Source organism: Podarcis cretensis, assembly GCF_951804945.1.
Source record: "Podarcis cretensis genome assembly, chromosome: 8".
Classification (NCBI taxonomy): domain Eukaryota; kingdom Metazoa; phylum Chordata; class Lepidosauria; order Squamata; family Lacertidae; genus Podarcis; species Podarcis cretensis.
This window is the reverse complement of record NC_137177.1, coordinates 14,692,538-14,711,015: the sequence shown is the minus strand read 5'-3', so window position 1 is coordinate 14,711,015 and position 18,478 is coordinate 14,692,538. Positions and strand designations below refer to the sequence as shown.

Sequence of the window (18,478 nt, the reverse complement as noted above, 5' to 3'; positions counted from 1 at the left end):
TAAAGGGTTTTTATAGCAGCAACAACAACAACATATTATTATTTATACCCTGCCCATCTGGCTGGGTTTCCCCAGCCACTCTGGGCGGATTCCAACAAAATATTAAAATGCAATAGTCTGTTAAACATTAAAAGCTTCCCTAAACAGGGCTGCCTTCAGATGTCTTCTAAAAGTCTGGTAGTTGTTTTTTTTCTTTGACATCTGGTGGGAGGGTGTTCCACAGGTTGGGTGCCACTACCGAGAAGACCCTCTGCCTGGTTCCCTGTAACTTGGCTTCTCACAGCAGGTGAACCACCAGAAGGCCCTCGGCACTGGACCTCAGTGTCCGGGCAGAATGATGGGGGTGGAGACGCCATTTAGGGCTTTAAAGGTCAGCACCAACACCTGAATTGCGCTCGGAGACGTATTTTAACTATGGTGTATATCTTAATCATTCTGGATTTTAACAAAAATGCAGATTTGTTCATTTGTTTGTTTGTTTTTGTACGTAAATGATGTTGAAGCAATTTAGAGATGAATAATTTATTAATTAATTATGGTATAATCTAGGTAGATTTGCTATACCCAAGTATCCCAAAAACTGTAGCTTTCACTTATTGGGCCTGATTCCTCCATTGCATCAATACATGTTTGGAGCAAGCTATACTTGGCTGTCAAGGCTTAAGTGCTTAAATTATTGAGCTGACTCTCCCCTACTTCTCCTTAGTAACCCAGCAAAATTTGTTCTCTATTATGCTGATCTCCTTTCCTCACTCTCCTTCCCTCCCAAGGAGCAAGTCTTTTCAGTGTCATCTAAAGATGAAAAGATTTCCATTCTACTGGTTCCTACTTACCTGAAGAAAGCAGTGCCAAGAGGAGGCATGCGGTCAGAAGTGATTTCATCATTTTCAAAAGATGAGGAGATTCAGAGCAGAGATGGACCAGGAAAGAGAACAATTGCAGGTAAAGGCTTACAATGAGCTATATATAGACCAAGGATTCATGCTGTTGGGAACACTTGGGAACAAATGCTTCACTGAAGTCCAAGAGTGCTGGAGGGACATAATGAAATCCTAAGCTCCATTTTGAAATTGGCTGAATTAGTCATTTTTGAGTGCCAGATACTTTTCAGAAATCATTTTCTATGTAATTAATTTATGATGCACTCTTAACCCATCTTGGCTTTGTATTGCATGGATGCACTGGAGGCTTCAACTTGTAAAACAGACACATGGCAGACCCATAAGCTGGAGTTGAACTGAGCCACTTTTATTTTGACCTTAAATAAAAATCAACCCAAGGGGTGTACAATGTGGTGGGATATGTGAGACAAGAAGTGAGCCTCGGAAACAATCCATCACCTGAAAAATGCCTAAATATGCTCACCAGGCTAAACCAAACAATTTCTTTTCCTGCATGTAAACCACCACTGAAAGGGGATAAATTTCTGTTTAGTCCCCTTTCCTCACCCATGCAGCTCCCTCTACAGGTCGGTAGGAAGATGTCATAGCTGACATCCATCAAATGGACTCCATCTGGCCTATACAGTTTAACCCCAGATAACCCCAGCAGACCCAGATAATTGCTGCCCAGGTATCAACAAAGGGAGGAAACCAGTCATAACGCATGCCGCAGTGGCCCAGCCACCCAACTGAAATCAACTGGCTCAATCCCAGTTGTGTGGCAAAGTTGGAAGCCTGCAGATAGGCCCCAAAACGCCATGCTGTGACCACAGATAAGGACCCTGTATCTCTCCCTCCAGACATAATGCATTTCAAGCATTAGGTCCCAGCTTGCCCCCTAGGGGACAACAGTAAATTTAAAATAGCCTGCAGTGCTACTGCCCCACCACCTGCAAGTGTTGATCAGAAAAACCTAGGTGAGTCATGGTAGATGCTGCACCAATATGAAAAGAATGAGTCCCAAATCCAAGCCCAAGTTGTACAGTGCCACCTTAATGACTGCCCAAAATGGAAAATGTATTGGTGGTAAAAGATGCACATGCATAAACAAATATGATTTGAGGATAGGGCAGCATTGGAGCATTTTGCTTTAATTCTAGGGAGTGTCAGCTCACCATATTCTAAGCTTCTTCCGTTAAGGGCACAACAGTCTTCAGTTGCACAGCCTTTGAATTTGAGGGTCTCAAATTTCTGAGCACGATTTGTGTAATAAAAAGAATAAACTTTGCATGAGTTCTTTATTGGGTCCTTAGCGACAGGGATTACTGTGGTTATTAAAGCTCAGTTGTTGGGGAGCCACAGTCTGTGGCTGTCTTATGAGCATGGGAGTCTGGGGGAATGCTTCTCTACCAGAACAATATAAAATCTTCAACTGCCTGTAGTTTCTTAATTAAATTAAATTTGGTTTTTAGTTCCTTCAGGAGTGATATTCAGTGAATATTGTAAATTGGTTCCAAAGGGATTACCAAAAGCTGAGGAAATCAGGTTCTGCAGTTTTACTCCTACTTGTTCCAATTGCATCATATTGTTGGGAAAGAGTAAAGATATTTTGAATCATCCAATCTGCTTGTTTTAGCCACGTTGCCTTTAATTGAATCAAGCTTGTTGTTTACACCTGTTTCTCTACCCATCTTCAGTAACAACCCCATCTATATGCATTATATTTCCTGGAAACCTTTCTTTTCTGGAATCTGAACCATTTTTCTACAATATATATTTTATTGGTTTTCTTAAATGAATGTGTGTGGGTGTGGGTGTATACACCACATACCAAACAGCTACACACGATCAAACTATGCCATTCTTTCTGCAATCTCACCAGCTACCACATAAGGATTCATATTTTTCAAACATTTGTTCTTCTTTTAGATTTTCTACGAAACACTCCTATGTTCTTTCATCGGCTTTGTATGGAAGCATCAAGCCAAAGTGTGGTTATCTTCAACTAAAGCATCAAGAAGGTGGCGACATCCAGATTTATGGTGATTCTGCTGATAACACATTGCTTAGATACTTTGATATCAAGTAAATGGCCAGAGAATGGCATTTAATGCATTCATTGTTTATTTCCTTTCAACACTGTTACAATATGGGGTTTTTTTTTCAATTATATCCAATATTAATAATAATAATAATAATAATAATAATAATAATAATAATAATAATAATATATTTCTACCTCGTCCATCTTAGCTGGGTTTCCCCAGCCACTCTGGGTGGCTTCCAACAGAAGGTTAGAAATACATTAAAACATCTGTCATTAAAAACTTCCCTAAATAGGACTGCCTTCAGATGTCTTCTAAATGTCATATTGTTGTTTATTTCTTTGACATCTCATGGGAGGGTGTTCCACAGGGTAGGTGCCATTAACGAGAAGGCCCTCTGCCTGATTCATACATTTTAATAACTTTTGTCTCTACCCCTTTGATCTCTATGCCACCTATGCATTACCTGAATATCCAAGGTCCATGGGAACTAGTTTATTGAGGGATTAAGAGATATGTTGACTATGAACCAGTACCTCCATCTTTGCTCTCACTTGGTGTGGGGTCCAACTTTGTTGGGAGTACAAAGTTAGTTCCCAGGGCAAAGTTTTGGTCTTCAAGGGCCCAGATCAAAATGTAGCTAAAGCCTAAAGGAACAGCTCAGGTAAGTGCTCATGTGGTAAAGCTGGACACAGTTCAGGGGTACTGGAGGATGCCAGGGACACAGTGTTGTGCCATGAATATTGGACAATGACTCCAAAGTTATTACTGAGACCTGATGAAATCATTTTCTAGAACTTTGACCCTCCTTGTTCTGCTGTGCACAACATCTTAAACAGACAAAACAAAGGAGAAGAAAGAGCAGAGAAAACAATAACACCCAAACTCCAGTTACAGATAGGTAGCCGTGTTGGTCTGCCATAGTCAAAACAAAAAAATTCCTTCCAGTAGCACCTTAAAGACCAACTAAGTCAGTTCTTGGTATGAGCTTTCGTGTGCACGCACACTTCTTCAGATACACAGATACACCCAAACTCCAAGCAGTGCAATGAGGACTGAACATGTCAGTAGTCCCAGAATGTTGTGTGTTAGTTGAACTAGAAAGCTGTAAAGTGGGGTAGTGGGGGGAGGGGGGAGAACGCCCTTCCTGAGGAAGAGCAGCACGGCCAATGTTTTGTTGCTGGTCTCATTGGTGTATTTATAGAAGTGACAGCATGGCCTACTGTCTGACTGTTCCATAAATTAATCCAGGAGCATGGATGTGAGGGGCTGGACCTCTTCAGTGGTTACACTATAATTTTGGAATTGGAATGTTTCTGAAATGGGACATTTACAGCCCTATGCAGAGGTTTGGGAATTTATATCTGCAAAGCAGCATTGAACTATCATTTTTCTTAGAAATGCTTTTTAGTGCAAATTCTTGATTTTGGGCTGAGACCATCTTCATAGATAGTTTAGTCTAAATATTCCTCCAATATGTTGGGTCAATAGACTTGCCTATGATAGTCTCTCAACAATATGATATCCCTGTTATGTCACCTGATTCTTCTCTGATTATCATTTTAATTATTTGAAAAACTTGTCTTCCACTGGGTTATATGATGTATCAATTAATTATGTGGTAGGAAGCTTACATTTCTTAAAATATAACAACCCAAGGCAAATACACAAGTAATGAGAGGCCCATGGAAAATCATTCAGAAGTGCCAGCCAGAAGTTTGAAAATGACTGTTCAACTTAGACATTCGTTGACACACTGAATGGCCGTTCTGATAGTAAGAAAAACATTGTCAGTTACCCAGATACTTGCATAGATAAACCAAGCCTCGTTAGTCACTCCCACATTTTTCTTAACTACAGCTCTTTCTCTATTTTATATTCCATCCCAGATATCCAGCATTGTTATTTTATTTACAATTTATTTATTTCATTAAATGTATGCACTGCTTATTTGTGAAAATCATCAAAGGGGTTTACAGAAAGGATAACAATAAGATCGCGAAGAATTCACAACCATACTCTAAAACATACATATATAAAAAGCTGAAACAGATCATAAAAATTTTGCAAGCATCTGAGTAGGCTTGTCTGAACAGGAATGTTTTTAGCAGGGGCCAACAAGAGTACAGTGAGGGCGACTGCCTGATCTTGAGGCTAGGGAAGGGATTGGCAAGTGATCCTGTGTAGCAATTGAATTCATTTCCTGAAATGCTCTTTCTTATAATTCTACCACTTAATGGCACTCCCACTAAAAGTGGAAATATGTTTCTCTAATCTTTTATTTGTTTTGCAACCATCTGGGTTCCTGTGCCAAACCAGGGCACCAAACCCACTTTACTGTGTTCTAAGCACAGTATTCTAAGAACTTACATGGTCCTACAGTGGTGGAATGTGGAGTTATTGATAAATGTTTTAAAGCAAAGTCCCACAACTCAAGCGCATGAGAGAAAGGTTTTAAAATGAAGTCAATCAATATGTGTATCTCAACTTCACAGTTTAGACTTTGGAGACAGTAGAGGTATATAATACATGCACTTGGATATATCTGCTAGGGATGTGTCCATATCAAAGTGCAACACTTTGCTGTCACACTAAAATGGCTGTAGATGTGCAACATCCACTTCCCCCTGCCTAAGGAAAACTCTGAAATTACAAAACTGTCACCTGCAATCTGATTGAGCAAATGTCCTGGGTTGGGGGGTGGTTGCACATGACATGAAGGCAGATGATATGCACCTCAGTATTCCATGTCCCATTAGTTGCTGTGCAGAAGTACAAAACATCTTAAGCAAACAATGAAAAGCCGAAGAAAGAGCAAAGAAAACAACAACAGCAAATTCCAAACAGCCCAATGAGGACTGAGCATGTCAGTAGCCCCAGAATGTTGCGTGTCAGCTGAACTAGAAATATGAAAAGTGGGGCAGTGGGGGGGGGGGGAGAACGCCCTTCATGAGGAAGAGCAGCACTGCCAATGTTTTGTTGCTGGTCTCATTGGTGTATTTATAGATGTGACAGCATGGCTTACTGTCTGACTGTTCCATAAATTAATCTAGGAGCATGGATGTGAGGGGCTAGACCTCTTTAGTGGTTGCACTATAATTTGGGAACTGGAATGTTTCTGAAATGGGACATTTACAGCCCTATACAGAGGTTTGGGGGTTCATATCTGTGTTACCTAAATGTCAAAGGGACTATGGGAAGTTACTAGTTCCTTGATTTATAAAGCAATATACTGACTATGAACCACTACTGCTGCCTTTCCTATAACTCAGTGTGGGCTCTAACTTGGTTCACAGAAGCATTTGTAAAAAAAAAAAAAAAAAAAAAAAATAGTGAGGAATACACTATTCCAAATATTTTTAACATAGGGGCTAAATGCACTTATTAACAAATTGATTTACGCATTTAGAAGTTCTTTCAGCTAAACCATTTTGGGTCTATATCAGCATTTCTGGCTTGTTCTTTCTTAAGTAGCCAAGCTACCTGGATGGTGCTAGGGACATTGTGACATGCATAGAATATTAGACAATGTTGCCAAATTCATTAAGGAGAGCTATTAACATCACTATTAGAATCTGGAACATTGTTTCTGCTTCTTCTAATTGCATCAGATTGTTGGGAAGGAGACAGGATCCTTTGAGTCATCTGATGTGTTTGGTGAGACTGTTTTAAACTGATCCAAGCTTTTCATTTGGGCCGCCTTCAAATCCCATCTTCAGTGCCATCCTTATCCATATGTCACATTTCTCTAAGACAAATTTTGGAGAAAGTGGTTGGCTTTTAATTGCAGATAAAATGAGAATACTCTATTCCCAAAAAAATTAACATAGGGGCATGACCACCACACGTGGATAAATGAACCAAGCTTTCCACAGCTGTTCCAACATGAAGGGGAAAGGGGGGGGGTTAACTTTTGCTAACCAGACTGGCATCCAGTGCCAGTGGAAGGTGAACTTGAGTGTAAGTGAGCAGAGGTCATTTAAGGAGGAGAGTGGTCCAGGTACCCTCTCATTTGTGCTTTTCAGTTGTGTGGCCTAACTCTGATTCCCATACAGTTTGAAGGCCTCTTGCATTCCCCGCTTCATGATTTACTAGATTGCTGTGTATTAGGGAAGTGGCACCCTTCAGGTCATATGCTAGACTGCTGCATAAGGTTTCAAAGAAGGTAAGTGTATGTAGGTCCTCTCCTCTCTGCTCCAATGAAAGTGCAAAAGAATGTGCCTGAGCTACTTGAAACCCGGTACAGTAGTACCTCGATTTGCAGCCGGGATCCATTCCGGAGCACCGGTCACTGGTTGAAAAGGATGCTGGACAAAGCGCTGCATCTGCACATGCACAGAGCGGTTTGTGCTTCTGCACATGTGCGAGCGGTGAACCTGGAAGTAACTTGTTCTGGTACTTCTGGGTTTGCTGCAGGCATTCGATGGAATGGGCACTCGACGACGCGGGTGCTAGACGAGGTACCACTGCATTCTGAATGCCTTTTAATTTACCTTGCACTTCCTCTTTGGAGATTGCTTTCCCTCTGAGAAGCTTGCCATGGAGAGTGTAAATGCCTGCATCTTCCCACAAGATGTTCACCTAGTCCCATTCAGTTAATATTTCTGCCAAAATTGGGTTGCAGATTTTGTTCACCGATTGGTGCCCAATTTGGTCCTTCATTTTATCTCTGCAGTTATTGAAGTCTTCGCCTATTGTAGTTTGTCTTCTTTTAAAATTGTTCTAAATCTGTTAGCGGGCCACACCTTTTGGCACAAAGTTTTTCATCTGACCTCCAAAGTTACCAAACAATATATCTATCCTAATTTGGCACTTGCTTTATTATCATGGAATTTGACCCCAAATTCCAACCTTAAATCTAAAGAACAAATTTTCTTCCTGTTCACAGCAGTTGGACTAATTGTTGCCCAATAATGGAGATTATCCTCTAATACACCATATTCGATGACACATTAGAGTTGAGTAAATACAGTACATCTCAAAGTTAAACTGAGCAAGTCCATCCCTCCTTCAAATCCCTGTGGCCGCCACTACCATCTCCCCCTCTTCCCACTGGCTGAGAATGGGGGGTGAGGTCGGTGTGGGTCTCCCTGGGTGTCATCCCTTAAAGTTACCTTTTGGTGGCATTGGACCACCACAAGCCTTGCAAAGATAAATCCTTCAAGCTCACCATTATGTTGGAAAGGCTGTTGAGTATGACATTCCTACTTTGAAATTTGATATGGGTGTCCTGGAAAGAAACCTCTAGTATACCGTTTTTGATGGCCACTACCACCTCCTCCTCCTTCCCCAACACCACAGGAAAAGTTGCTTAAATAAGGCAAAGTGGCTGCCAGCTTTGGAAGGCAAGGGGTGGGAAAGAATTGTGAGTCACCCACCAGTGCCTTTTAAAGCAATGGAGATCTGCAGCAACCACAACACAACCAAGCAGCAGATTTATACCCATCAGGCTGGCTGGGCCTTGCTCAGAAGTGCCACTGGACATTGCATGTGTGCTGCTCTCTCCCTCTTGCCCCCCCCCCCCCCAACACACACTCCGTTCCCCAAACCCCAAGCCTCCCTCCAGTATGGAAACACTGAGAGAGAGAGAGAGAGAGAGAGAGGGGACTCAGTGTGGGACTCGAGGAAACCCATTCTCCAGGGAAGCTGGAGTCGCTCTACTGGGTTGGAGTTTGGGCAGGCAGGCAGGAGAACTGAGGCTCATTGGTCTTTGCGGCATGCAGGCAGCAGGGTCAAATTGCTTTATGAGCAAATAAAAATAATAAGAGGTTTGATTGATGAGATGGAGAATGAAAGGGGGTCAGAGAAAGATTAAATGGAAAGAGCAGACGGAGACTTTGGAGGACAATATGGATGAAGCATGGCCAGATCAGGAGAGTACAGGTATAGATGGGGGCGGGGACAGGCAAATGGTGGAGTTTTGATGTTGGAGGAATGGAATGAAGTCACGAATAGAGAGGCGAAGATGCATCCTGAGCTGGCAGGGAGAACAAGAAAGGACTCTGCATGCAACTTGGAGTGATTTTAAAGGAAATAGCTATCAAACCTTCCATCTTAGAAAACAGATGGAAGCATAAATGGGAGATTTTTTTTAAAAAAAATTCAAAAGCAAGTTGGAAATCCATGGTAATTGCAACAGGAAATGGGAATGAAAGAGACAGAAGTGGGTGTGAATTAATGAGTACATAATAAGTAAAGAACTATGGGATATTATTTTTATTTTTTATCACAATGGAGAAACAACTGTGGATAAAGATGAAAAGATTTATTATTGTTGAATATGGAGAAATGGTTGTGAGAGTTATTGGAGGTAAAGTTGTTATGTTTGATTAGAGAAAATACTGTATATTGCTGACTAATAATAATGATGATGTGGTGGGATAATGAGCTGCTTGTGCGTTAAAGCTTGATCCCTCAGAGCTCACTCAGTGTAGTGAAGCCCTGCCTTGAGCGGAGCCCTTCGGGGTGGCTCCGTCAGTCGCTGGTAGAATCTGACAGTGGGCGTTTGCGGAAACGTTTCCAACATAAAAGCTGTTTCACGGACATGCGCCTCCTGGATTCCCTGCGTGACAGTTTCCGGCGAGGGGTGGGGGTCCTTAAAGGGTGTCCTGATACCTCCTCACTGTTCTCACTGGAAGTATCCCAGAGCCTCCCCTCCGACTCCCTTTCCTTTGGAGCTCCCGCACTCCCCCTACTGGTTCCCTCTTCTGCTGAAGAAGTGTCTCTCCTATTCTCCTGAAGCCTTCTCACCACCTGTCCTTCCGATGGCAGTTCCCTGACAGATGATGATGATGATGATGAAACCATTTTGGGACTTTTGTGGAAAAAGGAAAAGGAATTGATCTATTTGGGTCAGAAGACTGGGAAAATATTACCTCACAGGAAGTAGAACAGTGAATAATTTCTTCTGACAGACCTAAAATCAGACGTTCTTTTATTTTCTCTCTTTTCTCTTCTCTTTTTTCCTCTACTTTTCTTTTTCTTTTTCTTTTTCTTTTTCCCTTGATGTTTTCTTTTTTCTTTCTTTGTTTTTGTTTTTATTAACTTAATTTCTTTTGTTTTGTCATGAGATTAGGTGTAGGTAAAGTTATTTCTTTGATTACATCCCTGACCTGCCAATCACAATGGACCTCCCCCTGTGTTGTTTGTTGTTGTTTGTTCTTCCTTGTGCTATTACCCTATTGCATTCTTGCTTGTGGTGAGCTTGCCAATGTAGTATCAATTTCAATAGATGCTTGTCTGTATTTTCTTTAATATCTGCATTGTCATTGAAATTTATTATTAATAAAAATTAGATAGCTTCTTTTATAATTTTTGTGTAAAAAAGAAAATGAAATAATTTATTTGGCTCAGGAAATAGATCGGTTTGCCTAATAGAAAGAATATACTGGTAATTTAGGTGGCTCCAGCCATTTGTGTGTTTTTTTGCCTACCTGGTAGCAATTGACAAAACTTTGTAAGGTTAAGCTTTGGGTAAGGCTTCGTTTGGATGGGGTGGCGGTTGTAGCCTTCACCTGCCCCTCCTCACTAAGGGTATCCTGTTAAAAGGATCTGGGGGTGTGGATTCTGTCCAATGCCTGGACATGGGCTGGGGGAATGTCACAACCCCAATGGGGAGCCCACAGGGGTCCCTATTTGATGTAACTCATAGGGCTCCCCCTATTGATGGTTTACCCTGCAGATGGGCAGGAGTCAAGATATAGCCTGGCTTCACTCAATGCCTAAGCCAAACCACCCGCATCTGTAAACAATAAAGCTGTGGCCTATTTGAACGCATAAACCAAAATAATTGTGTCTGTGTAAATATTGTCTGTAAGGGTCACAAGACCTTGGCATGCAAGTGGGGCTGAACAAAATAACATGCAAATTCTCATGTTTTGCTTCAAATGCCCTTTCTCAGCATTCTACACATTCTGCATATATAAAACAAAGAGATACAGAATACAGATTCAATGTGCCAGATGAGTTTATTTTTTTATGATGAATTTCCCCAATTGTGAAAAAGAAAACCCATGAGGCCTGAGGTCTTCCTATCACCACAAGGCTCCCAATTTCTTCTGCAGCTACCATGAATGGTGGAAACAACAAAGAGGAGAGCTTTCCTGTCTTGTATCTACCCTTCAAAGTCAATTTGCTTTGAAGATATCGCAGCATCCGAGCATTTTGTAGCAATGTTAAAGAGACTCAGGTCACCATATACTAAGACTTCTCCATCAAGGGCACAGAAGTCTTCAGTTGCACAGCCTTTGAATCTGAGGAGATTAATATTCCGTTCACGGTCTGTGTGATACAAAGGATACGCTTCGCATGAGTTCTTTATTGGGGCTTTCGGGATAAGGATGACTGTGGTTATTAAAGCTCACTGTGCTTACAAACACACTCTATGATTAATCTGACAGCCAACTATCACTAGTGCATGCCTTGGGAACCTTAGCTTGTGAGCCAAATTAAGCCCACCAGGTGGCCTAATGTGACCATTTTACCCAAGCAACACCCACTTGACTTACACTAACCCTGTATTACATCATATATGTGGCAGGTAATTTCACTGCTGCAGCAGAACAACTGGGAATCTTGGAAACTACTCTGAATCATTTGCTTGAGAGGAGGGGAGGGCTTGCAATCACAGCCAATCAGCTGAAACCCTTGGTCAAAGCAAAGTTTGCTTCAGATGCCAGCAGCTGAGTAGCACTGACAGGAAGCTGTGCAGGCATTAGGATCAATAGCAATTCATCCTGCCAAACATAGAGCCCGCAAACTCCCCTTTTGGCAGGGACCTTCCTTTTCAGTCTGGCTTCAGTTTATGCTGTGCTGCAGAAGAAGAAAGGAGAGAACTGGATTGCCTGCTGATTATATGCATTGTGAGCAGGAAGTTACCCTCTGCCACAGTGCTATTTTTCTAGAAAAAGTGGTACCGGAACTCACCATGAGTGCCTCCCTTGTTCTCTTAGAATGGCAATGGCGCCCACCTGAGAGTTGCTAGAACTGAGTTATGGCTGGAAAAAAAGGTTTGGTCTTCCACCCTATGTATTTTACTTGACTCAGGAAGCAGTTATTTTCTACTCTTGTGATGCAGTAAGATTCAATTAACACAATGCAACTTATTTCTGAGGAAATATGAACAGAGGTGCACTATTAGTTCCTTTCTTTTTCCCAACCTCTTTTACTTCTGAATGTTTGGCCAAAGTGTGTGGCCAGATACAGTCCTCCTGGACAAGCACCCAATGGCGCATACTGCTGTGAGGAGAAGCAATGATGAGCTGGCTGGTCCTGCACCCTCCCCTGTATCTCTCTCCTCTCTTCCTCCTTGTGCATTAGAGGACAAAGGTGTGCTGTAAGGAGTCTGCTGTACTTTGTAGGCTCCCCAGTCTCACACAAGGTAAAACCTTGCACATGAGTGAGCCTTTCTCATCTTGTTTTGATGCAATTCATGTGGGGATAGCTTGGAATCCCAAACAGAACTAGAGCATAGCCCTTTCCCTTAGAGAAATAAATCAAAGCTATACACAAATATTGCTTTTCTGGAAGTGAGAAAGAGACAGAGGCAGGCAATATTACTCACATGTAATAAAACTCCCATAGTCAATGCACTTGGGAAAGTCAGGCAGCTGACATTCCCCTGACTTGGGCAACCTATTTTGCGTAAAGCAGGGGTCTTGCTGAAGCAGGCTGGACACTGTCAACCATTGGGGGAAAGATCTTCACGTGGTGTGACTACAAACAGACAGCTGCATTCTCTTGGATGTAATCTCTCTCTCTGTGTGTGTGTGTGTGTGCAAGCAAGTAGTGGGCAAGCCCAGAATCCACACTGGGGAGAGAGATGCCCATATTTCCCATATTTCTACTTCTCTTTCTTCAGCCCCACTGACTGCTTGTTTGAAATGTCACAGATGTAAGTAAGGATGTGATCATCTTCTCCACCCATTCCAGATTCAAGGATCAACCATAGATACCTCTTACACCCTTGCACTCTGCATCTGAATGGACCAAAAGACAGAATTCTATAATTTTCTTGTAACTAATTGACACATATATTTTGTTCATACAGTGCTTCTTTCTAGAAAAAGGAGGACTGGAACTGTGTTCAGCGCATAAACATTGGGACTAGCCTAGCCATATGTTTAGACAGTCGATGCAAGTTTTAATGTGATTTTTTTCTATTGTAATTTTAACTTTTTGGAATTTTATTTTTATTGTTTTACAATCCAGCAGTATATAAATTTAATTAAAAAAATAAAGTGGTGTGCCAAAGGATTTCCAACACTTCTACATATGTCTGCTAAGAATTTATTCCAAGTGAATGGGCCTTGAGAGGCAGTTGGCACACTTAGGATGGCCACTTCAAGGGTGACAAACTGATTACCAGCCCCGTTGGGAAACCCCTGCCCTTGGTTTCCTGTCCCAAGCACTCTGACATTGAGCCCCTTCTGCTGGAGATACTGACTTTGGGTAGGAGGCAGCAGGGTTCCCAGCTCCTGTCATAGCCAAGTGCCTCCTTCCCCAAGCCCAGGAAGCATTTGCTCAACTTTGGTCAGGAGGCATGATGCTCTGACAGGGTCTGAGAGTGCTCCCATCACCTCCCCAAAGCTCATCTGGATTTGGGTTGGAGGCAGCAGGGTTCCAAGATCCTGTCTCAGACTCATGCCTGCTTTCCCAAGTTTGGGAAGAATTTGATCAGCTTAAGAAAGGAGGTGGTCTGATGGGGTCCCCAAGGCCTCCTGCATCCTTCCCCCAAAAGTTGGCAGAACTATGTCCTAGCATTTTCCGCCAGAAAAAAGCACTGTTTTTATAAGCCCTTGACCTTCAGAGATGCAGATACTCACGGTGGACAGGTTCTTTATTGCACTCCTTTGTTTGGCAGCAGGAGCACTTCAGCTGGAGGAATTTACCTTTAGCTGCACTGAAGCTGTAATCACCTGTGTGGCAAGCTTGGGGAGGCACACATCCCCAGAAAGTTGACACTTTATACTTTGGAACTGAAAAGAACAAAAGGAAATAAATCACAAGATGCGCAAAAATTTTGGTTAATTCCCTCCAAATATAATTATTTTTACTGATACTTTCCTTTAATTACATTCTTTTTCTTCAGTGAGAAACTACATAATGCACAGTTCTTCAACCAAGAAATGAACCAAAACACAATTATCCAATTATCCTTCAAAATCCACAATTCTCCAACCAAACACTGCATACAAATATGCAAATATTAAGGAAAAACAAGCATAGAAACAGTGGGTGGTATTTATTGCTAGTCGAATTCATGGGAGACTCAACATTGTTAATGATTGTAGCTGTCATAGGTTCAATGATTTCAACTGTTTACTCTGAGTAGGATTTAGTTGAATGCCACTCAGCTATATGAGTTCAAACAACCAACAGAGTTACTTTGTATTAGGGGAAATGACCTGATTTCTCAGATGGGCATGCAGACAAAGAGATCTGGAAGCTGAAACCTAGAATGACCAATGTTCCAGGAATCATTGTGAGGCCAAGGGGCCATATAGCCCATTGTTGTGTGCTTAAATCACAGGATGCTCAGGAGAAAATGATGATGTGGCTGCTCTTGAGCCAGCAATCCCATGTATTGCTCCAAAATTCACAGCCAGTACTTCCGGGTTAGTGCCATCGGTGAATGGTGGAGTTCCTCTGACCGGAGGAACTGGCTCCGTGGAAACTGGGTCTTTCTGCTGCGGCGAAGGTGGCGACCCGCTAGAAATCCCAGGTGGAGGAAACCTGGGAACATGGGGTTTGCAGGGCACCAGGAGCGCCTCCCCTACTTGTGGGGAACCCCATTTTGGGGCTCCGGAGTGAAGTGGGGTGAGCGGCGTGGTGCTGCGAACTGATTGCTACTTTCACAGAGGGAAGCCGCATAGCCATTGCCGGAGAGTGCTGACTTTTTCCTGTCAACAATTGGACTCTAAACAAGTACCCGTGAGTAAAAATGGAAAATTGGATCAAGAAACATCCAAATTTGGCACCGAAGCGGGAAGGTTTAAAACAGGAAGTTCGCCTTCTGCTTTTTGTAAATAGACTGAAGCAAAAACCTTGTAAGCTAATAGCCTGGAAAGTCGTTTGTAAAGGTCGAAATTTCCTTCATTTATAACCACTAAAAACCCCTTGGAAGCAGGAGAAAAGGGGGGGGATTTTGACTGTTCAAGCCTGCAGGAGAGGGAGTAAAAGAAAAATAAGTTTCCACCATCTGAAACCTGGGAACGGGGTGTCAGAGACAGAAATTGTCGGAGACGTTCATTGACTGTGAATGGAACATTTTGACAGATAGCTAAAAAAGAGAAACAAACTGATTCCAATGTTGCCTTTTGCATCCTAAAGAAACAAAATACTTGAAAAATGAAAGTAACTTTCCTTTGTTGGATATGCTTTAAAAAGATGGACACAAATAGAAATTGTCTCCTCTAGAGGGAGCTTGTTAAATTGTTGCTGCAGTCTACTAGGAGACTTTACAGCTGCGAGATTAAGATTGTGGGACCAGTCTTCTGACCTTGAATAAAAATGTGTTGGGAGGAAGTCTTGGTGCTTGCTTTTTGTAAGACAAATGCTTTGCTGGAGCAGTTGCATGAGAAGATGGATCTGATGAATGAGAAGTTGGATTTGATGACTGTTGGAGTCAGTAAATGCGGACAAACAGGGAATACTGACACAGAAATCATACAGGGACCAACTCAGGAAACTGGTTCGACTGGGCAAGTGCAAGGGCAGATGATAATGGAGGAGGTGGCGGTTGTACCTCAAGTAATGCAAATGGAGAGATCCGAGGCCCTGCAGGAGCATAAGCCGCTGTTTTTGAAGCTTTAATTTGGAGTGGGCCAGGGGGAACCTGGAGGTGAGGAGGCTCTTAACTTTGGAGGGACTTTGAAATATGCTGTTAATTATTTCTTGGATTACATTGATGACTGCGGGGAGTGGGACTGTGGGGAATGGGCTGGTCTGATGAGGGGAGATGGAGATAACTATCGGCTGGAATCCCCCAGAGACCTACTCCTCAATGAGAAAGGAAAGAAATTAAGAAAGAGACCAACAAAAGACAAGGAAAAGTGCAAGTATAAACAACAAGAAGAAGATCTGCAGAAGGGGCATGGAAGAGATTTAAGAGCCTCGGACATAAGATTACCAGGTTGATGGACTAGATGGAATGGACAGTAAGGACTGACATAACCCGAGACCAGGAAGAAGGGACGTTGGATGAAAAATGGAAGAATGTCTATAAAGAAAAATTCTTATTTTGGGAATTAGTGTAAAATTAATGAATATTAGGGAAAATGTTGGAATGAAACTATCTGGCTTTAGTAGAAATGATATAAGGAGTTATGTATAAATAAGCATTAAGTTTTAAGGTATTTTATGGTAAGATAAGGTTAAACAAATTAAGGCAAATTGAGTAACAGAATATGGTGAAAGATGGGAAGGATTTGCTGAGTTAATTAATAGGTTAGACTGTTAAGATAAATCATTCAATAAAAATTGAGAAAGATGGAAAGAATTTGCTGAAACAACAAATTAAGCTAGAACAAAAAAAGGGAGGTGTGAGGAGGTCAAAGAAATAAGCAAATGAAAGATAAAGATATGTAATATGGGATTTGTATTTTTCTTTTTTTGTTGTTGTGTTGTTGTATTGGTTTTTATGTATTTTTTCTTCTTTTTTATTTCTTTTCCTTCTCTTTTTTTGTACTCTTGAAACTCTTAATAAATATCATTTAAAAACAAAAAACAAAATTCACAGCCAGTGAAAATGCATTACTTAGTCTTAGTGTCATTGCACTCTGAGTTTCCCACCACCCTGCAAGAATTTGAAGGCAACAGGGCATCTCTGAGGCAGGGGCGTACCAACAGGGGTGTGGGGGTGCTGGCCACACTGGATGTCGTCCTGAAGGGGGGTGACATTCGGCACTGCCGCCCCTGCCTGTGACTCCCCCAAGTCCAGTGAGTGGCAAAGCAACATGGCAAAGCAGTTACTGTGGCTCTCCCCCCTCCCCCAGCTTGCTGTAGGGTTGGGAGTCACGGGAGGGGGGCAACGAATGTCACCCCCTTCAGCCTGAAGGGGGGTGAGATTCAGTGCACCCCGCCTTCCACCTCCTAATTCCAGCGACCGGCAAAGCCATGAGCAGGCAAAGCAGTGAGGCAACGGTGCCCCCTGACTCCAAATCCTACAGCAGATAGCACAGGTGTCATCCCAGTGGAGGGGGGTGACATTAATTGTGCTCCCCAGGAGGATCGGGTGTTGCCGATGGCACCACAGGGAGGATTGGCACGTCCTAGTGGGCAGATCCCCTCGCCCAGGTGCACGTTGTGTTTGCCGCTCCGGGTGCCTGAGCGGCTTCCTCCCCCACTGCTCTGAGCATGACAACTTTTTCCTTCACAGGATGTTAGTTGGAGTAATGCAAGAAGGAGCGATAAGGTTGCCAGAAAACCATTTTCCCATTATAATATCTCATCTGGAACAGCTGGCGTAACAGCAAAGAGAGAAAGAACTTGCAGGTGCCCAAAATGGTTTGGCACCTGCACTGAATTTGTAATAATATATTTAACTGAATACCTTGCCTTATGATGGAAGGCAAACCAAAACCAAACCAGAGCTCACTGCTTCTGGTGTAGTGTGGACTGCTAGTTAAGACAGTGTTGGCTAATTTGTGGCCCTAAAGAATTTATTGAACTACAGCTTGCATCATCTCTAGCCATTGACTATGCTGGCTTAGGTGTTAGGGAGTGGTAGTCCAGAAATTTCTAAAGGGTCATAGGTTAGCCAACCCCAAGGTGATGCATGCCAGGTTGTCTCTGATGAAGCCTGCATGTGATGGAAAGAAAAAGGGAATGCCTTTCCACCTTATGTGACTGAGTATGGGTGCTGAGTGTTGGACTGGAATCTGAGATGCCAGGGTTCAAATCCCCACTCAACCATGAAGCTCACTGGGTGACCATGGGGAGTCCCTGCCTCTCAGCTTAATATCCCTCACAAGGTTAAATGAATAAGAGAAGAACCATATATGCCACTTTGTGCTCCTTGGAGAAATGATGGGCTATAAAGGCAAAAAATAATAATAAATAATGGTAATTTACACAAGAAAGTCATTCCTTGGGATGACCAAGAGTGAGAAGATTCAGCTCACCTATGTTGTTACTCAGAGAACCAGAGGAACAAATGTGAGTATCATTGCAGGCTTTGCTCTCGGTATTTTCACATGAGGTACTCATTTTATGACAGTAGTCACATGTAAGAAATGCCGCTGCAGAAAGGAGATAGAGGTTGGTGGAAGAGATTTCTTGAGATGGTAAAGTACTATAATGTGGAAAAAGGTGTCCTTCTTTCTAAGGAGGTGGAATGCAAAAGGGTAGGTGTGTGTTAGCTGTAATGTTCATATGAATTATTGGGTGTCATATTTAGCCAATGCAATCTTCCCTTCCATAGAGTGGCTTCTTAGAGTACCCCTATATGCACCGGCTGAAAAGGAAAAGGAACAGAAATATCTCAATCTTGATGCATGCCAATGGTTCTATATTGTGAATTGCCCTGCTTCATGGTGTGAAAGCCTATGTATA

General features: G+C 42.4%; 1 long non-coding RNA gene across 1 annotated transcript in view; it reads left to right on the top strand.

Moving 5' to 3' along the window:
* LOC307221812 overlaps window positions 1-18,478 on the top strand; it is a 680,975-nt gene that overhangs the window by 87,739 nt on the left and 574,758 nt on the right. The window lies entirely within an intron of this gene.